Source organism: Vulpes vulpes, chromosome 1 (genome assembly GCF_048418805.1).
Source record: "Vulpes vulpes isolate BD-2025 chromosome 1, VulVul3, whole genome shotgun sequence".
Lineage (NCBI taxonomy): Eukaryota > Metazoa > Chordata > Mammalia > Carnivora > Canidae > Vulpes > Vulpes vulpes.
Genome location: NC_132780.1, coordinates 38,495,242 through 38,514,204, shown reverse-complemented (window position 1 = coordinate 38,514,204; position 18,963 = coordinate 38,495,242). Strand labels below are relative to the sequence as shown.

At 42.4% G+C, this 18,963-nt stretch overlaps 1 protein-coding gene across 1 annotated transcript in view; it reads right to left on the bottom strand.

Moving 5' to 3' along the window:
- The window catches only part of OSTF1 (osteoclast stimulating factor 1), a 54,831-nt gene that overhangs the window by 35,088 nt on the left and 780 nt on the right, over positions 1–18,963 (bottom strand). The window lies entirely within an intron of this gene.

The following is an 18,963-nucleotide window of genomic DNA, read 5'->3' as shown; positions in this document are numbered from 1 at the left end:
TTCAAGTACAAGTCTAGGTGTGCCAGAAATGACACTGAAACAAGGCATTCCACCATTTGGCCAATTAGCTGATGGTGACTGGCAGATTTAGAAAGAAATTTGAGGCTGAGGTGAACTTCCATGGATTCCTGTGGTCTAGTATGTGTTTATGTGTACTTTTGTATATATCAGATCAGTAAGTAAAATATGTATCTTCCTAAAGATCAAAATCAAAAAAAGTTTGAAAGTGACCCCTCTACACTATCTGATCAAATTGGGGATTTGTTCAGGACTCTCTAAAGAGTGAGTGATGTTCCCTCTACTTTGTGGGTTTCAAAATTCAGCTAGCATATAAAAACTAATATTCTCCCACCTGCCCTGGGGAGTTAGAACCAATAAGCTTTTGAAAAGCAAGAAGAGGAAGAAAATTATTTGAACAAGGGAGCATCATGGAAAAATAAGAATTTTACCATATACACAGAGTTCTCCTATCTGTCTAAGAGAATGCAGGGAATATCAAACACTTCTTAATTTATACCCTTGTGGGTATGAAAAACCTGTCACCACCTTCGAATATTCTCAGGGCAAATAAAAATATTAATGTTACTTCTATTAGACATATTTAAATTATTTTATTAAACATGCATGATGAAACAGGATGTTTTCTACTGAGAAACAAAACAGAGCAAGTCTATGTGATAGTATCCAAGAGTCAAGGCCATCATTTCGACTGAGCAGTAAGAGGAAACAGCTGTGCTCTGTTGGGCCAACACAAGCTCCCCTGGGCTTTGTGGATTCCAACGCCCATAAATGAGGGGGTTAGCTCAGAAGAGGCTTCTTGGTGAAGTTCTCTATTCATGTCATTCCACAAAAGCTCACTGCTCTTGAAGATAAAACACAGAGGCTGTAATCCTTGCAGAGAAAACCATCTTGTAAGCACAGCAATGTCTAAGAGTTTCCAATGCAAAGAATAAATCTCTTCCCTCAGACTTGTATTCTTGGATTAATTAAATCAAATCCAATGAATTCTATTTGCATATATGCCTTTAAAGGATATAACTAATAAAAACAAATATCAACATAATATTTCATAATACTTTCATCCCTCCTTACACCAACACCACCTCTTCCCCACTGCCTCCCCTCATTCCCTCACAGAGTCCAAAAAAAAAAAAAAAAACTAAAGAATTTGAAACGTGTCTTGATTTCAGCTGCAGGAATGGCAGACTCGTTAAAAACAGTAGCCAGTGTGTTTTCTGACAAGAGGGTTCTGTTTATTAACACTGTGCCTTTCTTACCCATTTTTTCCTTTGCTTATACTTTTCAGTGCCTTTCAGCAAACTTGGTTACTTTTATGTCTTCAGGAGCCATGACTGCTGGTTATTTTTATTTCTTCTCGATGGATATAACATAAAAGTCCCAAAGAGGAGTACCTGGGTGGCTCAGTGGTTGAGCATCTGCCTTTGGCTCAGGTTGTGATCCCGGGGTCCTGGGATCAAGTCCCTCATCAGGCTCTCCACAGGGAGCCTTCTTCTCCCTCTGCCTATATTTCTACCTCTCTCTGTGTGTCTCTCGTGAATAAATAAATTAACTTTAAAAAAAATAAAAAAAGAAAGAAAAGTCCCAAAGAACAGAGTTTAAAGTTTCAAATGACACTCTCACTGTCAACTATGTCTTAACTGGCTTAAAATTAGAGAGAAGCAACTGTTGCCCCCTAAAGACCCTGTACTCCCAGACAAACTGCTTCCAAAGTCACTTTGAAGAGATCACGGGAAAGAATGTTAGAAAAATCTTTATTTCAGTCCTTGGAATTTAAAAAAGGCAATACTGTTCATGCCAATTTCTGCAAAAGGCGAGATGAATCCAAGAGCCGACCCATGACAACTGTTACTCGATGACCCAGGAACTAAGAATGGTTTTTGCATTTTTAATGGTTGGAGGGAGAAGGGAAGATCAACAAATATTAACATTTCAAGACACATGAAAATTATCTGAAATTTAAATTGCAGTGTCCATAAATAAAGCTTCATTGGAACAGAGCTCATATTTGCACACAGTCTATGGCTGCTTTCGTTCTACGATGGCACTTGAGTAGTTGCAACAGAAACCATCTGTGACCCACAAAGCCTAAAATATGTACTGAATGGACCATTATAGAAGAAAGTCTGCCTATCCCTAGCCTCTGGTCCCTTTTCCTGTTAGTAACAAGTCATACCACAGGAGGATCATAACAGGAAAGTACAAATCTGCCTCTCACAGACTCCACAAGCAGTGTGGGTCTCAGCTTCATCTGATGTGAAATGATGAAATGATTGGTTATCTTTATAGATATAGACCCAAGGCAGAGAAAAAAGATCCCTTGTCTCTAGTACTTTTCTTCCAAAATGGTATTACCCATCTCAACTCATGTTTATGGGACACTTAACCACCTGACCCATACAAAGGGCTGATTTGCCGAAACTCATTTAATCCTCAAAATAATCCTAGGCCCTTAAATACTGTATGCATTTAGCCTATTTTACAGCTGAGAAAACTGAGGTTAGAGAAGGCAAGTAGCTACTCCAGGACTACGCAGCTAGAAAAGGACAGAGATGGGGTTTAACCGCAGGCCACTGGCTCCAGGGCTCATGTTCTAAAACTCTGGATGTGGCTCAGAGATCTGAGCTTTCAATGCCAGCACGCTGGGATGAAGTGAGACCAAACAAATCAATGTACATAAAACACTGAGTGCAGTTCCTGAGGCATTTTATGTGCCCACAAGGGTTAGCTAGTATTAATTACTATAAATTTTTGGCTAACTTGGGGGGTGATTCCTTGCATCTTTATCCTCACTAGCAAGGCAACCATTTACCCAAATCATTTTCCTATATATCAGAGAATTTAACATTTACAACACCCCAGCAGAGGAATTTCGATCCTTTTGTTAAGCAAACAAAGCGTAATATTTAATATTATACCTCTTAGGAGCTATTTGAGAATTCAATATGAGCTTTCAGTTGTCATTTTTCAAACCTAGAACTACATTATCTTTAATCTGCTCAAGCCACCACCACAAAATGCAACCGACCTGGTGCTTTAAATAATAAGACATTAATTTCTCACAGTTCTGGAGGCTGGGAAGTGCAACATCAAGATATTAGCCAATTTGGTTTCTGGTGAGAATCTTCTTCCTGGCATACAGATGGCTGCCTGCCCACTGTGTGCTCCCATGGTCTTTCCTACATGTGCGTTCCTATGAGATTCCCTCTCATGAAACCACTAATCCCTTATCTTCATGATCTACTCAAACCCTAAATGCTTCCCCAAAGCCCATCTCCAAACACCATCACTTTGGGGGTTAGGGCTTCGACACATGAACTTTGGGGGCACAGAAACATTCCGCCCCCGACAGTTATGAATATAGAATTACAGAAAAAACAGAACATGTAATGTGTACACATTTTGATGTGTACAACATTATTGTTGAACAAAGAGGTTTTAAGAAAAGGTTTATTGGGACCTTTAAAAATCAGCTTTTGGCTGGGGGGCAGGCGCCTGAGTGGCTCAGCTGGTTAAACTTTTGACTCTTGATTTCAGGTCAGGTCATGATCTCAGGGTCATGAAATGGAGCCCGGCATCAGGCTCTGTGCTAAGCAGGGAGTCTGCTTGAAAGTCTGTCTGTCTGTCTGTCTGTCTCTCTCTCCCTGCCCTTCCCCCACCCCTAGCACACACTCCCCTCTTCTCTCTGTAAAAAAAAAAAAAAAAAAAAAAAATCAGCTTTGGGAGATGCTTACATTTTAATGCCACATAAAAGAGTACTATTAACATTTACAGTCACCTGTGTAAAACAAAGATATACAGAAAAGAAACAGTAGAAGAAAATAATAGCAAAATGCTCACAGTGACTTTGAATAATACAAGCCATGCTTATTTTCTTCCTTTATTTTCTCAGTTGTCCAGAAAGAATAAGAATCCCAGACATACTTGGGAAAACATGTTTTCTTTTAATGCCCTATTGAAGCACAACTTACATGCTATTTGTACACTATTCATTAGCAAGATATTTTTATTTTTTAAAGATTTTATTTATCTGAGAGAGAGAGAGAGAGAGAGAGAGCACAGAGAGAGTGCATGCACACACAGGAGTAGTGGTAGGCCAGAGGGAGGAGAGAATCTCAAGCAGATCCCACACTGAGCACTAGAGGCCAACACAAGGCTTGATCTCACAACCTTGACATCATGACCAGAACTGAAATCAAGAATCAGACACAATGACTGAATCGCCTAGGCACCCCAGGAGGTATTTTTTTTTTATTATGAGTCCTCTTTGTCTTTTTTTTTTCCTCTTTGTCTCCTTGATCTCACAACACACACACACACACACACACACACACAATATCACTGGGGAGACAAGCAACCATAATGCCCACTGTGCTCAGAGGAGTGAGAATATGGGTGGCAGGAAACACAGATAGTGGGGAGATTTGTAGGCCATGCAAGCTGTACCAGAGGTGGCATCCACTTGCTTTTGGAAAGATGAGAGGCGTTGTCAATGAAAGAGGCACAGGGCAGACCCAGAATATGGAGCCCAGTATAGACAGAGGCCTGGAGGCCAGGAGGGTGGTGTTGGAAGTCAAGGAGATCTACCAGCCTGAGGCCTGGTGGGAGAAACAATGACTGGAAGAAGAGACTATGGTAGACAAACCAGAGATTTCTCAAATGATTCTGAGACCCACATTAAGAAACATATTGTACATCAGGGCTCAGGAAACACACACATGTATACACAACTAAAAAATGTTTCATAAAAAAACACTTCTTATTTTGAGTGATTCTCTCTGATATTTTCCATTCTTGCTCGGCTCTCTTTCCTTCTTTCTTATTAAGATTCTTTCCTTCTTTCTTATTAAGATTCTAGTCATGACAGGGGCACCTGCTAGTCGATTAAGCCTCCAATTCTTGGATTTGGCTCAGCTCATGATCTCAGAGTTGTAAGATCCTATCCCCACAAAGGGCTCTGCACTCAGCACAGAGTCTGCTTGAGATTCCCTCCCTCTCCCTCTGTCCCTCCTCCCTATGCTCACTCACACACACTCTCTCTAAAATAAATAAATCTTTAAAAAAAAAAAATGCTATTCATGACAAACTATACAGACTGCATGACCTACCACAAGGTCACCACTCAGTCTGAAAAAACACCAGGCCAGGGCATTTAATATAGGAATGTGTATAACCAGTGTCCAGAGACCAAATAGAAATTTATTCAGATTTAGATATCTGGTACTCCTGGCAGTAATGAAACACTCTCAGAATATAAAATATTAAAAATGGCCTTGGAATTATTTTTAATTCAAGAGAATTTTTTTGTATTTGAGCAAAATAAATGGACAGGCTTAAACTTCAGACTTTATGAACACCCAATTCACTGGAAAATTACAGTTGTATTTAAAGATAAAAAGTTGCACTCCCCCCCCCCCCAAAAAAAATGGCCTTGGTCTTAGCCCTCTAAGACAGACTCATACTAGCAAGACAACATGATGATAAAAATGTTCCCTTTATTTAAAACAGAATCCCTGGGATGCCTGGGTGGCTCAGTCAGTTAAGGGTCTGCCATCTGCTCAGGTCATAATCTCAGGGTCCTGGGATGGAGCCCCCACATCCAGCTCCCTGCTCAGCAAGGTGTCTGCTTCTCCCTCTCCCTCTGTCCCTCCCCCTGCTTGTGCATGCTCGTGTGCTCCCTCTCTCTCTCTCTCAAAAATAAGTAAAAATCTGAAAAATAAAATAAAAATAAATAAAACAGAACCCCTTTAAAACCTGACATAGGGGCATAGGTATACACTGTATCTAAGAACAAAACAAGAAACTCTCTAGAGACATAGACCCAAGCTTAGGCAAGGTGCTTACTGGAAGCTTACCTGATAGACACCTAGAGGCCAGAGCATTTTACTACTATGAGGGCATTTTACCATTTTTAGGCAACTTGAGAACTCTCATAGAACAATACAAACTCTGGATGAATGAGAAAATTACCAAACACAGGAGGAAAAACTAATTAGAGTGCAATGAATAAGCAATAACTTGAAACTGAGCTCTTCCCCGTTCAGAAAACAAAAGAATTCAAATTTTCTACTGCAGCACATACAAGAAACTGCCAAAACCCATACCCAAATTATGACAGAGCCAAAACCAGGGAGTGAGTTCAGAGGGGCCATCTATAGGAAACCAACAAGACATCTACCATAGTCTCTTCTTCCAAGATCATCTACTTACTAAGACAACAGACTTTAAACTGAAAATTATTTTCCTAATTTCATCCTCTCTCAAGATACACAACAGTGCTTCCTCACATGGTTTACTAAGTGCTCCTGAGGGTGACATTCTGATCTTGTGAAAGTGGTGAGCATTGCCTGGTGGCCCTAGAAACAGTTAGGCAGGACACCTTGGGAGGATCTCCACAAATGGCTCCTTGTTGAAGGTTTGGACCAGGCAGGGGGATGCCCCAGATGATCAGTCCAACTTGCCTGGTCACCAAAGTCAAGACTGTTTATAAAAAGGAGGGGCTAGTAGAGGTCTGGACATCTGGGAAGACCCAAGGAGTCCAAGTGATTCCCAGGGAAGGCCAGGGGAGAACATTAACCCTTCTTCCAACTTGCCTGGTCACCAAAGTCAAGACTGTTTATAAAAAGGAGGGGCTAGTAGAGGTCTGGACATCTGGGAAGACCCAAGGAGTCCAAGTGATTCCCAGGGAAGGCCAGGGGAGAACGTTAACCCAAAGAAATATTCAGGTATTTTCCAAACCAGATCAGATATTGGGAGGAGAAGGACATGAAAGAATGGAGTTAGATTTCCCCAAGAAAGTGGCAAGGCAGGACAAACGAAAAGCTGTGGTCTTCTAGAGTTGTAATTAAGAGTGAGTAATTACAGGACTGTTCTTATGAAAATCTCCCTTCTACTCAAGCCCTGGGCAGGAGCAGTGATATAGCACTGCTGGGGGTCATATACTTATATCTAGCGACTAACCTCAGCTACTCTAAGACACACAGCACCTTTCACACCCACTCCTGAGGTCACAAGGTACTCTGGATTCTAGGTGTGTGTTGTTAACTCCTTTTCATTAATGGATGCCCAGAAGATCATTTATCCTTTTATGAACATGGGGTCATCAGTGGGGGACTGAGATACTGGAATTTGCCCTAAGATGTCTAGGAATACCCCCACACCCTTTCAAAACCTTGAGTCTTAAGAAACATTTGCAGTTTACACTGTGGACGGGTGATAGTGAAAATCACTTCTGTCCACAGGGACAGAAGAGGAAAACTCAGTGCTCTCTAGAACAGTGGCTTCCCACTAATCTGCAGTGGTTGTGTAAATTGCAGGCTTTCATAATAATTACTAGGAATTTGCTCTCCTTCAGTACCCACTGTCCAGCTGCAAAAGGAACCTGCCTTCTCTCATCATCTGCTCTAACAAGTTGCAGTTCTTTACCTGTGGTCTTAAGACATTTGGTAGAACATTAATATTAGATTTGTAATTATGAACAGAATTTTTTTTTGAGTTCTAAAATTATAGCAACAGGGCCTGGGTGGCTCAGTTGGTTAAGCATCTGCCTTAGGCTCAGGTTATGACCTCAGGGTCCTGGGATCGAATACTGGGTGGGGCTCCCTGCTCAGCGGGGAGTCTGCTTCTCCCTCTCCCTCTCCCTTTCCCTCCTGCTTGTGTTCTCTTGCTCACTCTCTCAAATAAATAAATATAAAATCTTTGAAAATAAATAAACAAAATTATAGCAGTAACATTTCTTCTCATCAGTATAATGCTGCAGTCTTAAATTTGTCCTTATATCCCTATGAGTATATAAACGTTATTTTCTTTAAAAAAAAAGAAAAAGAAGGCTTCTGGTTTCTGTAAGCACTATATAACTTACAAAGTAAAAAGTGGGCTAAGAATCACTCTCTTAGAGGAAGAATTTTCCATCTTTCAGAGAGAAGCTCTGAAACCCACCTTCCTGGAATGAAATATGAGAATTCCTACAAAGCAAGCTCTGACCTTAAACCTAAAACGGTCACCTCCAAAAGAGACAGGAAAAAATAAGATGGGAGAACAATATTTTCCACAAGACTTAATTTCAAAAAACTAGCAGAATATATACTTTCAAAGCTCAAATCTACCAACTTGCTGTTACTGATTTATAATTAACTTTATATATTTTCCAAACATTAAAAGTCCTCAATGTCACAAGAGCTCCTCATGAATGACTTTTTTTTTTTTTTCCCCAAGGATCCCATTGGAATCTCATGGGATGCATTTCTGCAGGGCCACCCAGCAGCTGGTTGTCTTCCTCTAGGCAACAGTGAAAAAAAAAAAACCAAAAACAACACACAAACAAAAGCAAACTCTACTGTCCTGTGTAGCTAGAGTCTAAATGAAATCAGATTAGGTCTAATTAAGAATATATTATATGTTGGGGCATCTTGTTGGCTCAATCTGTTAAGCATCTGACTTGATTTTGTCTCAGGCCATGATCTCGGGTGTCGAGATCGAGATCGAGCCCTGCAACAGGCTCTATGCTCAGCAGGGAATCTGCTTGAGATTCTCTTCCTTTCCCTCTGCGCCTCCCCCTCCCCTGCTGATGTTTGAGCTCTCTCTCAAATAAATAAATAAATAAATAAATCTTTTAAAAAATATATATATGTTATGTCTCTACCCTAACCCTCTTCCTATCCTCTCCCCTCTGTCAGCCCTTAAAGCATTTAATCCTTCCATCTGTGGACATTTACATGGTCCTGAACATTGAGAGTAGCAAGACAATGGGTAGAGGGTCATGGGGCTGGCTCTAGAAGAAGCACAGGATGAAGTTATGTAGAAACTTGAGGAATTAGTTGAAAAGCCAGTCTAAGGCAATGAAGAACTGGAAGCCAATGAAGAAACTGAGGATCAGAGTGGTCTAAAGTCTTACTCATCAAGGTTACTTAGTAAGTTAACAAAAAAATTGGGGCCAGAACTTTATTCCAAAGCTAATGTCCGTTTTCCATTACTATCTATTCTCTGCCTCTTGCAAATCACAGCTTGGTCTTACAATATCCACCCCATAAGCCAATCTTTATGCCTAAAGTCCTACCATTAGAGCAGTTCATTTGAAAAGGGAATTCCTCTCAGGAATCTTGTATTTAGTTTATCTTATTTAAGCACCTTTGGGAAGAGGATTTTGAGAAATCAGTGACTAGTTTAACACTGCAGGTAAATGTGTACATCAGATGTGAAACTGAGTTTGTTCTCAGAGCCCTGTGGAATTAAAGAGTAGAAGAAACCAAGTTCTGAGCAATGTCAGAGGAAAACCAGGACAGTCTTAAGCCAGGTACTCTTACAAAGCTCTCTAGACAAGTGGCCCTGGTCCCCTGGAGGTGCCATAATCAGAGTTTAATCAACAACAGCTGGCTACAGTATTCAGGTCTGCCAAAGGTTAGTTCTGGAGAAGGAAGGGAGACAAGGGGAGTTCAAGGGTAGACACAGAGGGCGCCTGGGTGGCTCAGTTGAACATCTGACTTCAGCTCAGGTCCTGATCCCAGGGTCCTAGGACTGAGCCCCGTGGAGGGCTCCCTGTTCAGTGGGGAGCCTGCTTCTCCCTCTCTCTCTCTCTGCCCTCCTGCTCATGCTCTTTCTCTCCCTCTCTCAAATTAAAAAATATATATATATAGTAGATACAGATCCACACTAATCTTCAGGTCATAGTACATCAGAAAGGCACAGGTATATTAGCCGATGGTCCACATGATAGGGAGCATGTATCCAAGAATGGGAAAAGCAGGCCAAGGGCAAGGACCAACTAAGTAGCAGATTTCCCAATGCCAGTAAACAAGAGTGCTAGCCCAGATGTCACGACACAGGAGAGACCTAGTACCAAGCAAAAATCAGAAAATGGGCAGGAGCCCATTGTGGAGAATAGAACTCAACCCTTTAAAGCCCCAAAACTTAGGGAGAGAACCAGTCCTCGAGAGTAGGAAGGCATCAGGCAAGGACCAGAGGCAGCCCTGTGGTGGGGACAGGCTCCCTAAAAGAGGCAGTGGCAGTCACCCTAAACAGTGAGGCCCACCTCACAGCTCAGCTTGATGTAGGCCCATGTTCCACTTGGCAGCTGCTTGGGTGACTCAGATTTAGAACCTAAGTGCAGAGAATCAAAGAGAATGATTTCTTTCCTACCAGAAAAAAAGGTTGAGAACAACGTCAAGACTGACACACTATTCAGAAAATGAACTCTGGAGGGATAGGTTTCTGTTGCAATGTTCCATGGCTAGTTTCCTTCGAAAGAAGAGGAAAAGAAAAGAAAAGAAAAGAAAAGAAAAGAAAAGAAAAGAAAAGAAAAGAAAAGAAAAGAAAAGAAAGAAAAGAAAGAAAGAAAAGAAAGAAAAGAAAGAAAGAGAAAGAAAGGAAGAAAGAAAGAAACCAGCTCCCAGTTTGTCCTACTGACAAACTTGTACTGACTCATCAGAAGAGCAGGCTCAAATGCAGCCACGGAATCCTGTAAACCTGGGTATGCCACATTTTAGAGAGTGTCATAAGATTGTGGTTTTCTCAAGCAAAGAAATCTAATAAGACTATGTGGAATCTTCCAAATCTGGAGTCTGAGATACCTGCCAACTGTGGCAAAATGCCAGAGGGGCTCTGCTCAGCCTGGCCGCCCCTACCCATGCTCGGAGAGCTAGGACTTGGAGGTGTGTCCCCTCAAAAACAGAGTGGGTCAGGAAGCTTCTTAGAAGACACAGCCACTCCAGAATACTCTCCAGGAAGAAGTCATTCCTTTGTTTCATGGAAGTGAGTTGATTTCAGTCTCTCTTCCCCAGTGAGAAAATCCCTTAATAGAATCCATGAGTTTCCCAGAACCAAGCAAAACTCCTGGAGTGGAAGGATGCCAGAAAGTCCTCAAGACTGCCTTCAGGTCCCCCAAAGAGGCCTGAGACAGACCTTCTAGGAGGAGAATAAACCAGCTGGTCTCTAAGGCCTTCCTTAATTTAAATTCAAATCACCTCAGGCTCCCTGGAAATCAGGACCCAGAGACTAGGAAAGGACCCCATTCAGTGCATTCTTCAGGCCCAAGAATATTAAATCAAAGTAGTTTATCAAATTCTAAGGGATGCTTATGAGTTTTAAAATCCCACGCAAATCAAAATGCACAAATACAAAACTCTCCCCCCAACACCTACCCCAAGAGTAAGTTGAGGCATTTGCCTTGTGACTTTCTAAAAATTCTACAGATGCCCCAACGTTAAATGGGAAATGACTAGCAAGAGTCCATTAAGAGGAAGTGGCCTCGGCGGTCCCACCAGTGACTGCAGTGACTTGAAGCTGTGACCCTCTTTGACACGGAGCTGCCCCTAACACACCACAGCTATTGTTAACATCCTGAAAACAGATTCGCAGAGACATGCACAGAGGACTGACATGAGGGCACTCCAAGTCTTACTTCTGTGTGGAAAGTGTGGTTTTCCACCAACTGGATGGAAATGGATTTCTCTTTAATTTGGAACAAATTTCTCCAGCTCACGGCTTCCATGTGTGCACAGCAAGCTGCTCTGGGAGAAGCTCAGCCCTATACAGTCAGGCAAGTGAAAATAAGAGGACATCATGTGATCTCATTTTGCCCGAGTTAAATGACATTCCCCGCTCTTTTGCCTACCAAACTCTGACACAGCATTCCAGGCTCTGCTTAAATTTCCCCTCGGTGACACCCTCCCAGCTTCCTCAAACTCCCTGCCTCGGACTACCCAGCCTTTGGAGCCCTCTCCCCATCACACGCACCATAAAGTTTCTGCGTAAGGCATGCTCACACAAGGTAAACTGGTAAAACCTTTCCAGAGAGCATTTTGGAAACGTCTATGAAAGTGACAACACGCCTACCCTCTGATACGACACTCCCATGGCCTGGACTTTGTCCTGTGCATTTATTCACAAGTAAGCAATGCGGTAACTACCTAAACGTGGAAACAATCCAAATGTGCATTAATGTGGGTCTGATTAAATAGATTCGATGGAATATCATGCCTTGTTCAAAAGAACAGGAGGAGCTCTCTTTGTACTGTTTTCTCTAATTTTTCCCCAAACTCCTTTAATATTTTTGATCTTTCTTTTTTTTTCTTTTTTGGCAGTTTTTTTTAAGTATTGACAAACTTCTAGAAAATCTTGATGTCAGGACGCCTGGTGGCTCAGTGATTGAGTACCTGCCTTTGGCTCAGGTCGAGATCTCAGGTCCTGGGATCGAGTCCCACATCAGGTTCCCTGCATGGAGCCTGCTTCTCCCTCTGCCTGTATCTTTGCCTCTCTCTCTCTCTCTCTCTCTCTCTGTATGTGTGTCTCTCATGAATAAATAAATAAGATCTTTAAAAAAAAAAGAAAGAAAGAAAGGAAATCTTGATGTGACAGCTCACATCAGCCCACTGAAAGTTATTCCTCCATCCCTCTCCTTCCCTCCCTGTCTCTGTCTCTTGTATTTTGTCTTCCTCTGAGCATTAAGCAACTGAGTACAACTTTGGCTGTGGTTTTCTTTCTTTTTGTTTTTTTAAGATTTATTTATTTATTTATCCATGAGAGACAGAGAGGGGGGGGGGGCAAAGGGAGAAGCAGGCTCCATGCTTGGAACCCAACCCGAGACTTGATCCCGGGTCTCCAGGATCACACCCTGGGCCGAAGGCAGCGCTAAAGTGCTGAGCCACCCGGGCTGCCGTTGGCCATGGTTTTCACTGGAAAGGAGATATGAGGTAAAGGGAATCAAAATATGCCACCCCACAGTACGCCACTTTGGTATAAGAATTATTTTAAGGGGGGCCTAGGTGGCTCAGTTGGTTAAGCATCTGCCTTTGGCTCAGGCCATGATCCTGGGGTCCTGAGATCAAGCCCCAAGTCGGGTTATGCACTCAACGAGGAGTCTGCTTCTCCCTCTCCCTCTGTCCCGCCTCACCCCCGCTCATGTTTGTTCTCTCGCTCTCTCAAATAAATGAAATCGTTAAAAAAAAAAAAAAAAAGAATTATTTTGAGCTGAAGGAAATTGAGGAAAAAGCAGATACAAAAGAACTCTCTGCCTCCCTCTCATGTGCCTAAAAGCAGGGCATAAATTCCCCTTGTGAACTGAGTTCCGCTGTCATACGAGAAGGAGAACTCTTATTATCAGATGAAGATGGTACCTAAATGTGTCTGCATAAAGAAACCTTACTAAAATAACCCTTACCGTTGACTAGTTTCCCCCATATATTTACTTTCCCACAATTTACTGCCCGCAGAAACCAAAACCTCTTTTTCCTTTGCTAGTCACTGCTCCACAATGTAACACCCTTTGTTAAAATGGCACATAAGCTTCCAAATCTAACCCTTCTTTGGACTCTCACCTCTTTTCTGCATCGCCCCTGTGCGGGTAAACCTGAAAACACCAAACTTGTATCCCTTTTCTTCTCGTTAATCTGGCTTTGTGTCAGTTTAATTTCCAGGACCCAGATACAGAACATAAGAGGGGAGAGGAAAGATTTTTTCCTCCCTTACACAGGTGTGTCAGAAAAGTTCACTGCACTAATCACACTGTAGTCTAGCTATGTGAATGCTGAAACACAAGAGGGAGGTGACTGCCTTATTTCTGGAACTAGTACTGATGGATACTGCCCCTAGCTTTTGCTGCCTTATAGTGAAGCTGTAAGATGTATCCAACCATGGCTTACCCCACCTTCCTCAAGACAAAGACTTTATGATGTTATCAAGACTATTGGGCAACCCAGGTGGCTCAGCGGTTTAGCGCCACCTTCGGCCCAGGGTGTGATCCTGGAGACCGGGATAGAGTCCCACATTGGGCTCCCTGCATGGAGTCTGCTTCTCCCTCTGCGTATGTCTCTGCCTCTCTCTCTCTCTCTCTCTCTCTCTCTCTCTCTCTCTCGTCTCTCATGAATAAATAAAATATTTTTTTAAAAAAAGACTATGTATTGGCCATGAATAATAACTTCAGTTATTATTATTCAGTTATATAATAACTTCAGTTGCTGTAAATTTGCAAGAAAATAAGAGGCTATTCTACTCTCAAAAAGTGTCTAATGGTCTAATAGAGATGCGTTGAAAGGGGGGAGTTCTACAACACAATTGCAAATAATACAACCACAAGTTAGTAAAGGCAGCTGCCCAACAAAAGCCAGTCCAAACTAATAGAATCCTCATAGATTTCTCTGCCCAAGAAAATCGCTTCCACTTAAAGCTTGTGTTTCATTCCCAGGTCAAACCAACCACTTCCTAGCTCTCAGACCTTAAGTGGTTTACTTAACCTCACTAAGCACTACCTCACTGATAAAATGGGGATATTAGGACCCACCTCTTCGGGAAGTTATAATAATTAAATGAGATGGAGCATACAAAGTGCTTCCCACAGTACCTAACACTTAGGGCCAAATAGATGTTAACTATTACTATTAACAATCATCATCATCATTCTGGAATTTTCAAAATGTTTCCCAAACTTTATTCTGCCACCAGGCATAAATGGAGCACGATGTTTATGAAGGACACCACTATCCATGTGCATATTCCTAGCCAACCCCATACTCTCACCTTTGACTAATTCATTTATTCGGGGGGGGGGGGGGAATACACAAAAGTTCAGATCATCTTAGATGAAGACTTTTTTCCCTCTCAATAATGTTATATAAGCAGCATATGGATGACATCTTTGAAGTTTATGATGTTTTTACTGTAAATACAAAAGAACCCCAAATACTGACAATTTGTCTCTTCAAAGTCCCATGAATTTATTTTCCTAAGACACATAAAATATTTATGCTGCTTTACTTCCACCACCCAAATCAATAGGCCATTTGACAGAATTGGTCAAGGTCACACATCAGGCTTCCGACTACAATGGAGGGATATCAAACCGGCTTAGAATGAGATGATTCTAGTCCAAATCTTACTCAATATCCTTTGGCTGGTCTTTACAGAATAAAGTCTCAGAATGAAGTCTCTTTTGAGAAAAGTCTTTGTGAGAACACAAGTTGTCGTCTACACTGTGTCAAGTCTGGCAGGTTCACCCTAATTGAACTGTGAAGGCTTGGGAGGGTGGCTGACAAGAACCATAATGCTATATGGATAAACTGAGAGGCCGCATTGGTCCCAAGGAGGTAGGAGGGTCCCATGAAGAATGAGATGAAGACCATGAAATCGTGACACTTTTTAGCAGACTGATCCCTATGGTGGCAGCTAACAATTAGAGGGGAGAGTTTCAGTGACAGACCTTGAGTGGCCAAAAATGACCCTATAAAAAGACATCAGTAAGCAAGGAAAGGTCAAAATGTGACAACTGATTTGTCAGAGCATAGGCAATAGTACATCCACAGTAGGAAACAGGCCAATCAACAGTAAAACACTTAAAACTGAAACTGAGACACCATTCTGAGGATAATCATTTGTATTTTCTCTTTTTAATGAAACAGAATTGAAGAAGAAAAATAACACCTGAGAGAAAGGAGTGATTATCACTAGACAGGTAGGGATGATCTTTTTTTCTATATGTATTTTCTAAACTCTCTAAAACAAAAATATGTATTACAAGGTTTGAAGAAAAAAAGAAGAAAGAAGAAAAAATTTATCACTTTTACTTTTAATCATGAGATTTTTTCCAAACAAAATGAGTAAGATCAGTCATCCAAATACAGATATGGGTCAATTTAGATATTATCTACATTACACCTAAATCTCCCCCATCAGATTCCACACTTTCATGGATGAGACCTTATTTTATTGTTCCTGGGAACCCCAATGTCTAGCACAAGGCCTAAAATATTAGCTCCATATATATATATATATACACACATATATTTTTTTAAGACTATTTATTTATTCATAAGGACACAGAGAGGAAGAGACACAGGCAAGAAGGGAGAAGCAGGCGCCCCTCCAGGAACGATTTGGGACTCGATCCCGAACCCCAGGATCACACCCTGAGCCAAAAGCAGATGCTCAATTACTGAGCCACCCAGGCACCCCTTAACTGCATATATTAAGAAATGTTTAGCAAATGGATTTTGGACATGGTCACAAACCCAAAGTCTGATATAACCTCAGGAAGGTGCAAAAGAAAATGGTACTTTTATGAGCTATATGCCGATCATCCCAAAAGATACTTTTATCCACATTATAGCTTAATGTCCCTTGCTATTAAAATCTTCCATTAAGTCCTTTGTCCTGCCTCCTAGCTCCCTCCCTTTAGCCCTGCCTACAGAACTGAACCATGCTGTTTTGCCTGGGTCTTGCTCTGCAGGAAGCTATAGGGACCACCACTATCCTGTCCCGGAGAGGGCCCAGGGGAAGTTTATTTAAGATCTCAGTGCCTTTAAAATAACTCCTCCTTGAGAAAGGAACACATTTTATTTTTACAAAGAGTAGGAATCCTATAATTGATCTTTTATCTTTATGCTGGAAGCCAAGAGCCAAATCTACAGCCACCCTTTAGAAACCCTGGCAGACCTTAGGACACACATGTCTGTAAGCTAACTTTTCCTCTGGTTTCCTCTTATTATTCTTCCCTCCCTCTACAAGGCTGGCTTGCTTGCTTTGGTCCTTCCTTCCTTCTCTCTCTCTTTCTCTCTTTCTAACTTTCATTTGGGAGGAGGCCAGGTATAAACAAACCAAGAAACCAAAAATTAAATACAACCCCCTATCCCCATTTCCAAGTTGTTTCAGACATTTTTCACCCTCGCATCCTGCCTGCAGGACAAGAAAGTAAAGCTCACTCTCCTCACAGCTACCAACCAGGGAGTGACCTTTATGTGCATCTGTGACCAGAAGATCTGAGGACCGGAGACACTTTCCTTTTCTCTTCCACCCACCAGCTCTAAAATACACAAGACCATGCATGTCAATGGTACACGGTGATGTAAGGCAGGAAAGCATTATGATTCTGAAGTCTGGCGACGTGGATGCTAATCCTGCTTGCTCCTTCCTACCAGGCTGCTAACCCTGGGCGAGTGACTTAACCTTTCTGTACCTCGCCTTAATATCACAGCCTGTGCAATGGGAACAATAACGGGGCTGACCTCACAGGGTTGCTGTGAGGAGTCAATGAGTTAATACATGTACAGTGATTAGATCAGTGCCTGGCACACAGTAAATGTGGACCAGGACTATAATAGGGCAGTTTTGTTTTCCATTAAGCCAGGCCACCCAATGTTTCAAGTCCGATTGAAAGTAATATTTCTCGGGATCCCTGGGTGGCGCAGCGGTTTGGCGCCTGCCTTTGGCCCAGGGTGCGATCCTGGAGACCCGGGATCGAATCCCACATCAGGCTCCCGGTGCATGGAGCCTGCTTCGCCCTTTGCCTATGTCTCTGCCTCTCTTTCTCTCTGTGACTATCATAAATAAATAAAAAAAAAATTAAAAAAAAAAGAAAGTAATATTTCTCATTGTCAATTAGTAAACTAACACACCGATTTCTACAGTGACCCTGTGCTTGGATCTCATTCGTCAATCAGCGTGGAGTCAAAGCTCTCTCTAAAACAGCAGATATTTTCAACCCTTTGCTTTCTGACTTGCTGAAGAGAAGGAGAAAGGGGAAAGCAGCGGTGTCCAATCACCAAAAACTGGTTTCTGGGAGTGTATCCCCAACTGGTAACAGTATGATCCTCCACCCAAACTGGCCTCTGCACCAGTACTCACCGTCACACTCCCACGGCTTGGTCAATGCTCCTCCAGCTGCAGCACAGATACCACTTAAAAGTCTTGAGAGGGGGTAAAAAACCTCAAGAACAACTAAGTTCTCAGGACACCCTTTAAAATAAAGTACTTTGTTTAGCCATGAAAGAACAACTCAGCTTTGTTGGATACTTGAAGTCTGATTTACATCTGAATTTAGAAGGCTGCCACCTCCCACACGTGCACTTAAAATGCTAACTTCTCATCAGATTCCACCTAAAAAGAAGCCCAGAGCCCAATACTAGCCACACCCCATCTTTGCTCACCGCAAAGTCAAAGTCCCAGCAACTTCCTTCACACCCGGCCCACTTAAAAAAAAAAAAAAAAAAAAAAAGCAAGCCCTCACTGAATGACTGTGCTATATATGAGTATGCACATAATTTTCACACCAAATGGCTTGAAAAGGCCACTGTATGTAGGATGGCGAAGAAAGAAAACTAGATAATCACGGAAGGTGTAGTAGTGCCTGCAGCCAAGGTTACTTCGAAATTTGACGTTAAATGGGTATCTATCAGCTCGGGCTATACTGAAGTTACAGGAGGTTAGAAGAAAAGCCCCGGGAGTGTATCAAAGCTATTTATTTGCCCACTTCCTACGTTTCCCATGATTACTCGCCAAATGAATGCACGAGTCTGTTACAGCCTTGAACTGAGCTGCATCGGTCCTTCCACATTCTCCTCTCTCCCTAGCGCAGAAAACGAAGAGACTAAGGGCCAAGAACACCGCTTTGACGGCAAATTCACGGCAGGGTGGGGGTGGGGGGGGCACAGGACTTGTACTGCGTGGCTGTCCCTCCCGAAGAGCAACAGCCCAGAAGACCCTAAAGCAGCCCGGACTCCCCTCGCCGCGAGCTCGCGCACAGAGTTTTCTAAATGCTTTTCTCCAAGATCCCGAGGGCGACTTCAAAGGCGGCTGGTCTCCAAAGTCCCCAAGGAGACTCGCTCACCCACCCCACCCTGCAAGCGGCGCACTTCCCGTTCGCTCCGGCCGGTCAAGAACTCTAACCTGACAGTGACACACACGAGAAAGAAAAGAAAAAAAAAAAAAAAAGAGGAAGTGACCAAAAGCCCATTTCAAGGCACACATAGACATTTTTTTTTCTTTTTCCCCTAAAGGGATCAATATCCCTGCCTTCCAACCAAGCCTCCATGGGCCCGGGGCCATCACCCCTACTAGAAGGTTGCAGCGAATGACAGTGTTGCGAAATCCAGGGAGGGGCTCCTCTGTGACATTTTTTTTTTAAAACCCTCGAAATCGTTGTCCAAAACGACCCCTCCGTGCAGCGCACGCGACAAAGCGGGC